General features: G+C 36.5%; 1 protein-coding gene across 2 annotated transcripts in view; it reads left to right on the top strand.

Annotated features, from left to right (window-relative positions):
* REV3L (REV3 like, DNA directed polymerase zeta catalytic subunit) overlaps window positions 1-15,470 on the top strand; it is a 114,549-nt gene that overhangs the window by 28,568 nt on the left and 70,511 nt on the right. The gene's annotated exons all lie outside the window — the stretch shown is intronic.

Below are 15,470 nucleotides of genomic sequence, written 5' to 3'. Positions count from 1 at the left end.
AAATGTTTTCCATTTCACTGTGTCCTAGTTTGAAAAGCAAAACCAGTGAGAGGCTCTCAGTCAGAAATGCAATTTATTAGGAAAAGGAAACAAAGAACCAAATACATACAATAGCACAAAAGAAGGACCACAGACAGAGTTAGAGATACAACCTGACACTTGCTGGCTAGGGCGGTGGTAGCAGATATGGTTCTGTCCAAGCAGTGGTCCTGTAGACTGATGTAGTTTCCCTCTGGAGGTCCAGTGTAGAGAAGGTCTCAGCTGTTCCTCTTGGAAGAGGGGCTCTACTTGCTGTCTGCACAACCCCGCTTATATCCTTGATGGCATCGTTTGGCTCCTCCCTCTGGGCAGAGCATCTCACAATAGAATGCTGTGATTTTATCAGTCATGTGGCTAAAAGAACAGGTCCTCCTGGAGGGACTTATCTCTGAGTCACCAGATAAGGAAAGAAAGGGATTGCAGCTCAAGGTGGTAATGGAATACACCCCAATATTATAACCTAAGACACACTGTAATCTGAAAACTTAAACATCTAAATGGACAGCTGTACTATTTGCACTCAAACTCCACTCATAATCTCACCTTTTGATATGCTTGCTGAAGTTGATGTGTGCAGATGCTGAACATGCAGTACTTTCGTAAAACTGGTTTTAAATTAAAGTTTATAAGGAATCTAGTACATTATTCATTCCAGCCACAAGGTGACTTGTACAGTTGTTGCTCTTACAGAGCTGGAATTAGATGAGAAAGTATATATTCGCTACAAAGGACAGTATACAGCACTAGCTAACTCAAAGGTGGTTTGTTTGCCAGGTTTGCTCTTTTTGGCCTGGGCTGATCTTGATTGAGAAGGTTAAATAGTGTGATGGATGTCACTTATGCTGAGGCCAAATGTTGGTCAGTTGTGTTTGGTCGATAGTTGTTCTCAGAACTATTATGTTAGAGCTGATGTTATTCCTATAATAGCAAAGCCTATGGTCATGATACCATTAATGATTTTTTTCTGTATGTTTTGGTAATTTATTGCAGTTTTCTGTAGTTTTAGCAGCAACCTTAAATTTCATTAAATTGATGCTTTCATCTTCAACAGATTTACTTTTTATGTATCTCAAACTTTTTCATTATTCAGTGCCTTACTGTTAATTGGCTTGCTTCTTTATATTGTTTATCAAATTGTAGTAAATCATTGGGGGTTTTAACTGAAATATGAGCTACACCTAAGCAACAAATGAGAAATACGGCTTTATATATGTAAATTTTGATACAGACTTTTGGTCCTTCTGTGAGCTGAGACAAGAAACAAATGACTTTAGATCTTGATCTAGATCAGCAAAGTCTTCCAAGTGGCATCAACTGGTCAATTCATATTGGTTTTTCACCTTCAGAGAAGCATCGACTGGTTTGGTTTGGAAGGGACTTTTAAAGGTAATTTAGTCTAACCCGCTTGCAATGAACAAGGATATCTTCAGAGTTACCAAATTTTAACTAGTTCCCATCTCATCTTTTCCTCATCTGCTGTAGGAATTCTGGAGCCCCTGTTTATCAGTGTTCCATATAAATTCTTGGTTAAAAGTACACCAGGGTTGCAGTCACTAAAAAGAGTAAAAATATGCCAGAAATATTTTTCTTGGTGTGAAACATTAGGATGATTTTCAATAACATGATAAAACACTATATTTTCTCATTTTCCCTAGTAATTAGCACAAGGTGCTCAGTGACTCTAACCAATTATTCGGTGAGTAGGCATAATCTTTTTTATAATTTCCAGTCAAAAATTCAATCCAAATTACACATTCACTCTGAGAGGGTTTTTTCATTGTAATACCAATGTATTTATAAATTTTTTTTGGAAATTATCTGCAAATATGAGCTATGGTAATGATAGTAACTTGTATATGAAAAACTGAGATTTCAAAATGAAAATACTATATTTTAATTTTTTAAGCTTTTGTGGGGTTTCAACAGAAAGTTATTATGGATGTGACAATCTGGTCAGAGAGCAAGAAAGCTAGATAAGTTTTCCCAGAATCAGCCTGGGAGACTTTAGGGAGTTGAAGATAAACAATGTTTATTATTATAAACAACCTGCAGGTGTTGTTTTTCCTACTGTCTGTTTTCTTGTTATTCTCATAAGATTATTTATAAAAGGGCTTCTTGTTAAATTAGCCAATCAGGTAAAATGTATTGTTTAATACATTAAATACACATGTTCTGATACAGGTAGACCTGTATCAGAACAGTGTATAAAAAGAAGCAGTCCGAAGTAAATGGGCATGATATACCACTCAGCCTTCTGATGACTTTGTATTATTTCTTACTAAACAGTGACAACTTACTGTTTAAATTTCTGTAGCATTAGAGTGCTTAATGATTTAATTAAGCATAGAACTACTTTGCCATTTACTAAACCATTTTACCTGTCTCAATGTAATAGAGGCTCCCTCTGCCTTTTTAACATATGACCTACTCAGCATCACAGTAGAATTCCGAGGGAGAGGTGAGAATGCTCTCTGTTTACTACAGTGATACTCATCTGCCTCAATGATGAACCTTTCTGTATGCATTGGTGTCTGCTTCATTGGCATAAATTTCTAACTGCTGTGACAAATGAGATATGCATTATGCAAGTAGATCATTCAGCATGTTGTTCTGACTTGCAGATTTCAGGTCTTTACTCTGTATCCTATGTAGCTAAGATTTTATGAGAGAGTCGCTATCAGTTATACAAATACACTTTAATAATACATGTGAGGAGTCAAAGGCATAACTAATAGCACTTTGTTCTGGCGCTTACTAAGCTTTTTATCAATAGATTGGCCCTGTTCTCCTCCAACACCAATACATCCCACTCTGTGTTTTGTTTTTAATCTCTGTTTTTCTTTTTGCACCGCCTCTTCATGCAGTGTATTTTTGTTTTGGTTTAGTTATGTTGTGGTGGTGGCGGTTTTTAGGGGATTTTATTTGCATTTTTGTTGTTTTCTGTGTTCACTGGATACTGACCATAGAGGTAATGAGAACCTAGGGAGGGGGAATCTTTGTGTTTTAATGCAGTTATTTTTGCTATTAATGCACACATTATTAATGCTTTTAGACAAAACCATCCTATTATTGCTCAAGCATTATTTTTATATTTATTGAAAAACTTGCGTATTATCTCAGTCAGAAAGGATATAGTCTTAAGGCTGCACCACGGGAGGTTTAGGTTGGACATTAGGAGGAAATGTTTTCACAGAAGGGGGGGTGGTTGGGCATTGCATTGGACTTGCCTAGGGTGGTGGAGGAGTCACTGTCCCAGGAGGTGTTTAAGAAAAGACTGGATGTGGCATTCAGTGCCATGGTTTAGTTGACATGGTAATGTTTGGTCATAGGTTGGAGTTGGTCTGGGAGGCCTTTTTCAGCCTAATTCTATGATTCTGTGACACTGCCAGTGTATCGCTGCTATCGTAGATTTGGGGAAAGGGAGAAAGGATGGTAAGAGACAATTCAGATCTTAACAGAGCAATGGAGAGATTAAGTAATCCTTCAGCACATTTTGACATTAGTTTAAAATTGGAAACTAGGTTGCTGGCTGATTTTTTGAAGGAGATCCTTTGTTTTCAGTGCAGAAAGGTAGTCACTAGTTAGTTGTGCTGTGCACAGAATTTCAGCATTTTAAAATATAACAGCCAGCAAGATTACCTTGTAAAATAGGACTGTTTGGACTGGTGACACTACATCTGCAACAGATACTTCTGAGTAATACATCAAAACATTTTTTAAAGAATACAGATACTGCTATAAATACATTGCCTTGGCAAGTGAGGCATCCAATCTACACAGTTTTTCCAGCCACTCTGAAGGGCAGAGAATATACAAGGCAACCACATGAAATAATATGTACAAGACAAGTAGTCTTTGGATACACACTTTCTGTAGAGTGCTCAGATGTTTAATTTTTTTTTGCTGTAGCACTGAAACAGAAAAAGATTTTGTAGTTGTAATCATATGAAGAAGTAGAACAGTGTGTGGGTTCTTAATCATGGTGACAAGCCTAAGATAAGGATGCTACAAAGTCTGGGCATTCTTTGCAGAGACAACAGCCTACTGCAGGCAAATAGCCATGAAAGCCTTCCAGTGCTGCCAAAAGACACTAGACTTTACAGAAGATGAAAAGAGGGGGATGGATGCCAAATTCAGGCTGAGGAAGGAAAATAGTATGTTAAAAAAAACCCTAAAAGAGGAATTAAGATACTTGATAGTATTGCAAAATGTGTAGAATAAAATAATAGCATTGACTGTATTACTGAAAGAGCATTCATTTACATATTTTGTAAAACATGAAAGAAGACAGCATAAAAATAGCACATTTAAAGAATGACAAATGCTGTGCCTGCATTTAGCATCTATAGACTTCAGTGTGCTTTAGTGGATGTTAAGGTCTTTGTTCACCTGGAAACGAATCAATAAAGACCCTGCTTGTTAGAACCGCAGCTGAGGGTGTGGCAGATACCTGAAGACTGTATATGCAGTAGAAACCAAAAAGCTAGAATGTAGATTCTTTTAAAATACCTTGGAAAAGTCCAAAAAGAGCTCATTTCATTTACTTTTGGTTTCAAGGACTTTTCTTCTATAAGACTCTTACTCTATCATGTCTTTTGTAAAGCAAGGAGGCTATTTAATATATTGACAGGCAAAATAAAATAAAACATTACTGTAGTGTGATTTCCATATACTGTGCTCTTTAGTGTGAAGGAAAACAATTTTAAAAAATACTGAAGAATGTTGTAATCTGACTTTTTTCTAATGCTGCTGTTGTTTCCACTGTTCAAAATGGTTGTATTTACACTTGCACAGTACCTCTCAAATTAATCCTCAGTATCTGTTGATGATAAGTATAATTATTGAACAACTCCAAAATTGGAGTGAAGTTTAAAAATTATATGAACAAAAAAGGAGTGGTAACATTTTTGTGTATGTGTGTGATACAAACTTTAGAATTGCTCAGGATTTACAATTCTATTAGATAAATCCAGATTCAAACCATCAGTTTTCAAGAATATGGTTTCTCTAAGTCATGTATGGAACTGCTCCCTCCGTAACTGCATTACAGAATTGACTTTGGCTGAGGATGGGTTCATGGCACACCTGGTGCTGCTGTTGCCAGATGAAAATTGTTTCCTCTGTGTAGCTGTTTGAAAGATCCTGTCATGAGAATCTTTAGGAAAAACTATAATAAGGATTGGAGGTATGTGCAATCTCAACTTTAAAAGCTTGAATGGATCCAGAGCACTTTATCTTTCTGTTTGCTTGCTGTAGTTTCTCCCTGACATAGAAATGTGTTGCATGTTCTGCACCTTCATGCACAACCTTTTTTAGAAGACTCGTGAGCAGGCGTATCTTTCACTAATACGTTTTTAAGTAAGTTTGTTGTAAAGGATAATACTGTCTCCCACATTGCTTAATTATGTAGTAATACAACAAATGGACAATATTTAGGCCATTACATCACTTAATGTGAGCTATGGTAATAGGACTACTTGATTTTAGTCAAGTTTGTGATTAAATATATTAATGTTGCACTGAAAGGTTTTGTTACTTTGGTGATTGAGGCTGTATATTTTTTTTATTAAGTTAAAATGACTTTGTTACCTTTAGTGTCTGACATAGTATGTTTTAGAGGTTGACATCCAGAGAATATCTGTTAATTTGTGTGTGCTGAGCCAGATTTAGCCAACAGCAAAATTTCCATCCAGCTGCTTGCTTGTGCAACCCACCACCCCCAGTCTGGTAATGCAAGGGAGTAAAATAGGAAAAACAGAAACAGTAAAACAATAGGTTGAAATAACAACAGGGAAATTGCTTACCAATTACCATTGCAGGCAAAACAAACTGTTTGGGAAAAAACAGCTGATTTATTGCCAACTAAAATTGATTCAGGTAGTGAGAAACAAACTCAAAACAGCACACCTTTCCTCCCCCTTCCCCCAGGCTCAGCTCTATTTCTAATATCCCTACCCTTGCCATGCAAGCTTACATGGAGAATGGCAGGGGGGTTGCAGCCACTACATAATGGTGTCTGTCTGCCTTCTTCCTCATCATGTCTTTGCTCTGATGTGGGCTCTCCATGGGCTTCAGTTCCTTCAGGAATATCCTTGTGCTCCACTGTGGCATCCTCCATGCACTGCAGGGAATATCTGCTGTTCCATGGAGATGTTCCTCCTCCACTTTCCTCTGACTTTGGTGTTCCCTTTCTTAACCATTTTGTCCACGTGTGTCCGCAGCTTGGCTGAGGGACTCAGCTGTGCTCTGCAGTGTGTCTGTTGGGTCTGGCTGTGTCCTGCACAGGGCCTCTGGCCTCTTCCCACAGCAACCTCTCCTCTGTCAACCACTTGCCACATAAACTTGCAACACAGTTAGTAAGATATTAAAGAACACAGTTTATTTCCTGGGTCATTAGATTCTGTCCCTTACTATTACTGTCACACATGTAGTAATTTCAAAAGCTTACACAGAAATTTGGAGGGTGTCTGTAGTAAGGAAGTACTTCCTTGTAATTTGCTGCTTGTCCAAAAAGAAAAAAAAAGCCTAAAACAAAAAATATGTTAATAATTTCTTTATTGGAATAAAATGTGTGATGAGGATTACCAAGTGTTGCATATTTTCTTATGGGTAGCCTTAGAGCAGTGTTTGTATTTGTGGAGTACATTGTCTAGCTTTCAGCAGCTCAAGGAGTGGGCTAAAATGACAGTTACCTGCAAGTGAGAGATCTTAATGCAAATACAAAACCAAACATTTCAGGAAATATTTATAGAATTATTTAGTTCTGTTTGAAGAATACAGAATGATAAAACAAACAGTATGTGATGTCATTTAGTTGTTACCATAAACTGATGTGACTCATGAGAGTGTGTATACTCTACAGTGTGTAATTTTGGGGAGATTACACAAGCTTGATGTTGTCCAGGAATTTATAGTCAACATTTCTGAAAAGTGGTTATGAAAGATTGTACTGACGAAAAGACTGAAAACCTTATCACAAGGCCAGAGCCAAGGGTTTTTGCCTGCAGTTCAGAATAACAAATAAATTTTGGCAATAATTTGTGGTGCTTTTTCTCTAACTAGCTCTGCAGCTGACAGAAAAATACCTGTTGAGCAAAAATGTTTCAGTAGATGTTGTAGTTCAGGCAAAGAGATGAGTTGTGGCTGGAGCAGTGTACACACATTGCAGTATTTAAATAGGCAGATGACCCTCCTGTAGAAGTGAAAGTTCAGTTACCACAAAGATTTTTTCTTCGAATATCTGTCTGTACACCATTCTCCATTTACATGTGACTTGTGTTACTTGCACCAGGAAAGACCAGTAAGATAGACTTGTGTGGCAGTGTCAGTCTTTAATGAATGGTTGTGGAGGGAAATGGAAACCAAAAGCTGTGTGACTACTCTGCTCCCCCTTTTTACTACTGACTTGTTTTTGCATATTTTGCAAGATGTGGTGAAGTACACCTCCTAAGTTTACCTGAGACTAGTAAATATACTCTTTTATGTTCAGCTATGCTTTGGTCAGTGTGGTCTAACATAGTCTGCCTGTGTTGCTTTCATATGGTTGTGTTTCTTACCAGAATAGCAGCTTGGACTGGGCTGCCAGCCTGTGAGTGCCAAGAGCTCGATATGATAGCTAAAATCTGTAGTTGGGGCCAACTGCATTCACCTCCTTTGTATGTTTTAGCTCATTTTAGCTGGCTTCATAGTGATTTTTGACACTCATTCTAGAAATAGTTCCTGATATTGTCCAGCTGCTTACATGAGTAATCTGTCAATAGAGGAAGCAAAAATAATATTTTGTGTGGGGTTCATTTTATAGATGGGTCCTTAATAAGCAAGTACTTGACCTCACCTTGTGTGTCTTAAGAAAAGAAGAAAATACTATGACTGTTTTTGGTAACTCAGTCATCAGCTTAAATAATGGTTTGTATATAGCTTATCTTTGCTTTTTGAGATATTTACCTTCTTTAGTCTCCATTATTTCTGGAGATACTTTGAAATTGTCTTATCAAACTTTGGACTTTCCTGGTTTTAGTTGGACTGCATAACAATAAATTTTTTGAGTTATATTTCAGTTATTTTTGGTTGGTGATAACAGTAGGGAATAGATGTTCCTTTCTGATGATGTACCTTTGCATCCTGTAAATGGCTAGGCTTATCAGTGGTACTTCTGAGATGGTTTTCTAATGTCTCAGCAGGAATTCAAAAAAGATCCATCCTAATCAATTGCAGTCAGGAGGAGGTAGTTTTATGGATATAATCAGAATATATTTGTTAAATTGATGTATTAAATAAACTGATTCAACTTTTGTGCTTCTTCTTGGGGTTTGCTCATTGTTTATGTGTAAAAAAAAACCAGTGCCTTTCTTACATATTGGACTAAAAAATATATGTTAAAAATTCTCAGTAAGACAAAGATAGCAGCCTTGCTTTTGGAACTTATCATTGATATGTTCCATCACCAGTAATTCCCAATGTAAATTCTAGCCTGAGAGATCTCAAAGGTCTTCTTTAGATACTTCATGGTTCAAAGTATCTAATGGTCTTCAGTTTCGTGTGACTATTGCATTGCTTGCTAGACTGGAGAAGACAGGATTTGGTAAACACATGGTCTCTTAGGCCTAATATTTCAAATGATTAAGACAGCTTATGCTTGATGTAAAAGCTGTCAGTGAGCAAATTAATTGCATGGATGTCAGTTGGAGATGTCAGTAAAAATCAGTGTTTCAGATATAATTTAGCTTGATGTTACCTTAACCTGAGAGGAGTTTGGCCTTTGGAAGATAGCAAATTCAAGGAAGCTTGTGGGATTCTTGTTCAAATCTCCATACTGCCCAGAGATCTGCTTTTCTTTAATCTTTGTTCCCCACCATAGCTTAGGGTGTCACACCAATGTGCATCTAGTTATACAGAGATTTCTAATTTTAAATTAAAGACAAAAAAACCCAGCTCTTCTCCTTCACTAAGGATCCCTGCAACAAGGCTGAGGAACAATCTAATTGCAGTGAGTCAAAGGCCTCATCTTCCTAGTGGTGGGGTTTGTTTGTTTGTTTGGTTGGTGTTTTGAGTTTTTTTGTTTGGTTGGTTTGGGTTGGGTTTTTTGGGGTTTTTTTGTCTTCATAAGAGTTAGAGATATGACATGTTACAAGGAACAGTTACTGGCTAAATAATTATAAATAACCAAACACTCCATTTGGATTTCAACAAATGTAAGGAAAATATTTTTTGGTCCCTTTTACAGGTGTTACTGAAATAAGTGTTTTCCCACACCCTAGGGAAAAACTGAAAGTGTTGGCACAAATATTTAATGTATGTGAAATAAGGTCTTTGCACCCTGTTCTTGATTATGTTTTGAGGATATCTTGCTGCTGCGAGGCCTAATTTCATTATTCTTGTTTCTCTGACATTGAGTATTCTGTAGTATCCAGGTCTGCAACGTGTGTAGTTCTCCCTTTCTTCTCAGTAGTTGTGAAAAAGCTGACTTGTTTAATGACTCTGGGAGAAGATTGAAAGTTTTATTTCATAATTGAAGAATTTACATTAATGTAATATACTACTGAAGAACTCTTTGAGATTAAAAGCATGAACTCTTATATTTCTGAATGACTTAGCAAGAGTCTTAAGGGGGAAAGATCTTCCCAAGTTTTGTTAGGAAAGGGATTTGTCTTCATTAAAGCATTACCTTACTTACCAGTCCATGTATGCTATTTGTTTGCTTTGTGTTAGAGGGAAGGAAGGGTGGCTATAGTTTCATAAGCTATGTTAGCACTAGAAAGTAACTGAGACCTGTGCCTTTTCAGTAGCTCTTTTCTGGTGGTATTCAGTGAGACAGGCTTGACAAGCCCACCCCAGTGAGCAGCATAGCTTAGACTGAAAGCACCATCTGAACTGTGCTCAGGATGCCCGTGTTGTACCTACCAAACAGGGTAGATGATGTACTCCTGTTACAACCTGATGTTGCTCTCTGAAGCCTCTTCCTGGAGAAAGGGTGAGATTGGCCAAGGCACAGGAACTTTTATTGCATGAGGAAATTACTTTGAAATTGAATAATTGAATTCTAATAATATTCCACTTTAAAAAAAATCATTTTGGAATTGTTTTTACAAGAGGATTGTTAGTTTTCCAATTCTCTGTAGGTGTCACTATTCACAGTTCATTTTTCAAGTGTTTTTGAATGTAAGTGGTTCAACAGTTGGTTGAAAATACCAATTTTCTTTTTAAGATGGTAGTGTCATGTCTTTTGATTTCTAATTATTTTGCTTTACTGTTAAAGGAAAGAAATCCCTTATGATTTTTTTTCTGCATCCTGTAGTGATGCGTGATGTGTTTGTGTGCATTCTTCTTCTAATACTTGTCCATGCTTAGTTAGTCCTTCCACTTTAAAAAATTGTACTTAAAGTACTTCTAATAGATTGCAAGTGTATGAAAAGCCATTTGTCTTCCATCTTCTGCATCTCTTTATTAATTCCCAGCCCAAATTTCCTAAAATCTCAGAGTTTTGGCATGCTTCTAAATGCTGCTGTAGTCTCTATATTACTCCCACACCATTGTTACCCAGGGCTTTGCTTAGCTTCTTCTAATGGGATCAGCTTGTTCTGTAGCAGAAGTATCACAGCAAAATATGACTCCATGTAGACCAGCATTGAACTGTTCTCTGAAGTCATATTTATCTAGATTTTGATTTAGTTTTTGTTTTCTAAATATAAAGAAAACATCTATTCAAAATGTTTCCAGCATTGAGTTCAGTTTATGAGAGTTCTGTAGTCAGTTTCTAAATTAAGAATTGCAGCAGTTTGGAACATCATTTATGAAAAGTTAGGTGTACTGTATCACAACTGTAGAACATGTTCTCATTCATTATTGGAAATTAGAGTAGTCAGAATGGATTCACTCAAGGTAAATCATTCTTAGCCAACCTGATTGCCTTCTGTGATCATCTACATGCTTTGTTCAGACAGTTTTCCCATGAGATTGTAAGTCTTCTAGAGGAAATAAATGGAAGCAGTATCTATAGAAGCTCTCCCCTTGATGGAATATGAGCCAACAGGTAGTCATGTATGAGTGGAATTCCATCTGGAACAGATTCTGTTTTCTCTTGGAATATATACACAGACATTCATGTGCTCCTTTTCTATCTTGTTTGCAAGCTTTATTCCTGGACTGGACAATTAAATAAGTTCCCTTATTAATAATGTTCATATTTTTATTTTGTACAGAAATTTGTCCAATTTGATCTTGGTGGGAGAAAGTTTTTAGAAGTTTAAATCAAAGTCAGTGTTTACAAATGATGAAAAAGCACTTCTCTGAGGAGCTTGAATAATAATTCTCACATTGTCTAACTTGTACTGTGAAATTAGGTTCGTAAGTTTGGGCAAGGGGCTGGAGAAGATGAGTTTCAGAGGTCCCTTCCAGCTTCAGCATTCTGTGTAGACTACATCTCAGTTTTATCCCTATCATTCTGCATGGCTGAGCATTCTGGTTGTCAGAAGACATAAGTTCCTGTATCTTTTCATTACTTTATCATTCTGGTTTCAGTTCTCTTCTGATAATATTGAAGTTTTCTATCTTAGGGTTGCTACAAATTTTTCTTGTAATAGGAAAAAATAGAGAGTAACTAAAGGATTATGCTTGGTATATGCTCCTAATAGTAATGTATGGCAACCATCTTCCTAACAGTAAGATGGCAACCATCTTCCAGAAGAAATACCAGACTGACTTTCTTAATATCTCTTTCATTGGTCAAGTATGAAAAATGCTTTATTTTAATACTTCAGTATCATTTATGCCACTTGCTTTTAGAAGTATGGGTTTTGCAGGTGAGCTTTCTTTCTATACAGTGTGAAAATACTCCATTTCTGTTATTTTTGAAGTACTGATTTTATTATTATTATTATTATTATTATTATTATTAATAATAATAATAATAATAATCTATAGTGATGTTTAATTGGCAGTGTCTTCTTTTCAGAGAGAATGGCCAATTTGCTCACTGAGTATCCAATAATATCTCAAGGCTTTGTGTGCTGCCTTTTTTCTGTGTTAAAGCAACAATTTTTGTGTTCTTTCATTTACCACTTCATTCAGTGCCTTACAAATACTTGTGACTGAGCCTCAGCTTTACTTGTAGGTGCTTTAATTAGCAGTCTCCTTGAGTCATACTGGGATGCTTGACCTGCAGATTATTAAGCCAGTGCGGACCTCATTCTTTCAGGTCCATGAAGAGGGCACAGAACAAAAACATTTCAGTTGTCTCTGCCATCAGTGGCCAATTTTGTATCCAGAAATTCTGTGGAGAGTGGTCATATGCAGAATCTGCTGTTGAGCACCACTTCCACTGGTTCTACAGATGTGAAGAAACTGATAAACAATTATTAAAATCACATCATCTGTAAGTGGTTGCAGTAGCAGTGCTGTTCTAGTGGTACAAATTTGTTTCTCTGTATCTCCAAAAAGAAACAGGAACAAAAGATTAACATGTTTAAACCATGAAACTCACTAACCTTTTCCCAAGCCAAGTTTTTAATTCATGTAAAATGGCAGGTCTGTGTAGCCTGAAATCCTCAGTGGGTAGATATTTTTTTTCTCCTTGTGGCTCTATTGGAAAGAATCTACTAGAATTTTTAATGGGTTAGTGCAAACCATGGTTGCTGTTACTGGAGTCTGGGCTTCAAACTCAATACCGTGATATGTGGTGCACTTTAATGGTTTTGCCTAAATGATGGAAATACACGACTGTTCTTAACAGTTAGCAGGATCAGACTTGTAATAATGTCAGTTTTAAGTAAAAATAGCAGTATAACCAAATATCACAATAAATAAATCAATACTATCGAGGATCAAAGTAAGTAGCTGTGTAAACCATGTAACTGAGCAGCTGTTAGCCTAATAGGAGTCTTAGCTCAGCAGTAACTTGTTTGCTTTCTTGGAATCAAAAATGAAAAGCAGCTCAGAATGTGTGTTCTATAAGATTTCCCTGGAGTTAAGTGGTAATTTGACTCCGCTCAGTCAAAAGCCGTAGTGTTTTTTTATAGGTTTTTTTGCACATAAAGGAGAGTACAGGGAAAGGGAACCGAAGGAAATAGAAGGAAACTCTGTTTGTACATGTTCTCTTTTTTATTCAACAATAAAATTACATTTTCAGTTCAGCAAGAACTGTTAAATAGCTGTTTAACTTGAAAGGAACCTGAATTTAAGTACAATAAATTTAGATTGTGTCACTGTTCTGTTTATTCTGGTGCTTTGCAATTTTGTCATAAATTATGACATAAAAAACCAAAAGGATCATAAATTAACTATAACTTAGAATACCTGGACAACCATTAAAGCTAAGGTATTTTTTAAATGCGAAAAACTCATGCTTTTGAAAGGAGTCCATAGCTAGTAGTGCATATAAAAAGTATAAGTTCAGAACTGATTGTGACTGTCAAATTCTAGGAAGCAAACATCTGAATTTATAAAATTCATGGGGGGATAAACATGTATATTTGTATATACAGAAATTCAGTCTGTATTCCAATTTCAAATTTAGCTTGGATTGACTCTGTTTGTTCACTTGTTTGTTTTTTTTTTTAAGCTGCAGTGAGCATTCAGGCAAATTACTTCATGAACTAGTTTAAGTTTCCCCCTGAACATGATCCTGTGATACATTTAAAAAAAACCTACAACACACTTTTTCCAACTTAGCAACAAAAATAATTAAAAAAAACCCCAAACTCAAATCCTTCCCAAAACCGACCAACCAAACTTGAATAGAGAAACCGTAGAACTTTAAACAACTATAATAATAATAGTACTATAATACTAGTTTTCTGATAATTATATTTGGATGGGGGACTCCTTTATTCAAAATTGATCCTAAGTACAGCCATCAGTATACACTCAAATTTGTTGGTGACTTGTTATAGAAAATAAATGGTTTGCTGCCGCTGCACAAATCAGTCCTCTCAGTCCACATGCTACTAATATATGACTTTTTTGACCTTAGGGGGTGAAGAGGTTTCCTGCCATATGAAGTTTATACTGTCCTTTATTTTTACCTTTTAAAAACCTCTCAAACCCGTAGTTCTTAGTTTCTTTAGTTTACCCTTTCTCTTAAGGAATTATTGTTTGAAAAACTTGGTACATAAATAATAAATTTATTCTCCTGAAATATCTTAAAAGACATGGGCAGAATCCATAGATGATGACTTCAACATTAAGAATGCATATATAGATTGTATTTCAACGCTGATGAGGAGAAATGATGGAGTTGACCTGCAAGAAGAATAAAATTCACCTTGGAAAATGGACTTGTAGTACCATTTTTTTGAGCAATTACTTTACTTCTAAACATAAATGAAGAACAATACATCTGACCCCAATTTTGAAAAAGAGGCAAAAAAAGCTGTGCTGTTAGTGGGATTTTTGGGCATGCTTTTCACGGGTGTAAAAGATTTGCAGGCAGTCCTCAGTCTGAGGATCTTGTTACTGCTGCACTTTAATGGACATAAGCTGTCTTCACTAGGTGGCCACTGGGATGTGATTGAGTGTAAATACTTCAGGCAAGCTCCACCAGCTGAGAAATAACCTCAGTTTGAAAGAGTGGAGTTTTGGAAGTCTTTTCATTGGTCTCGTGGACCAGTAAAGTTGTGTTCTGTTCTTGTAGCATTCATCTCTTGGGTGATGAAAGCACAGCCAGTTTTGCTGTCCTCATGCAGGGAGTTCATCCAAACAAAATGCAAAAGGATATGTACTGCCTATCATTGTGGTGGTGGTTGTTAATCAGAAGCACACGCTTCCTCTACTTTTCTGTGAAAGTTTTTCATTGGCCACTGAGAAGTCATGAATGATTTTGGGGACTGAAAAGGTGGCAAATGGATGGATATGTTGTTGCATTGTGGTGAGAAAATAACAGATCTCATGCACTGTAGTTGAGACTAGTCTCTCAAAAAATGTATTGGGTTTGGGAGGTCCCAGTCTGTATTACTGTGCTGCCTTGTGTGAATGAGAAGCTCAGAGTGGTCTAGCACAAAGGTTTCACAGTGTGTCCTTTCACTGCTCTTGCTGCAGACTCACAGAAGCTAATGCTGAGAAGTAAGCATATTGTAAGAAGTCTAGAAATTTGCATATACAGTAGAAATCTGTGAGGGATTACAGATTTTAGAAGTTGAAAGTTGCCTGGTTTTTTTTTCCACATCCCAACTTATGCCTTAATAACTAGAATACTGAATGGCCTCATAGGTGCTCTGGATGTACTTTTTAATTTCTGAGAGGTTGTGTGATTGATACTGAAACTTTACACAAAAGCTGAGAAACTATTAAGCATCCAACACTTATTCAGTATGCAAAGTTAGTCTTAGATGTTGTGTTATTTCTATAAAGAAAATAATTAGTAGTGAATTCTGTTTTAACACAGGAGTAATCATATCTATGTCACGTAACCACATCTGTTCTGTATTGGTTTTGTCAAT

The sequence above is a fragment of the Lonchura striata genome, chromosome 3, assembly GCF_050655825.1.
Source record: "Lonchura striata isolate lonStrDom1 chromosome 3, ASM5065582v1, whole genome shotgun sequence".
Taxonomy (NCBI): Eukaryota; Metazoa; Chordata; class Aves; order Passeriformes; family Estrildidae; genus Lonchura; species Lonchura striata.
The sequence above is the reverse complement of the archived record's forward strand: the minus strand, read 5'-3'. Positions and strand labels throughout refer to the sequence as shown.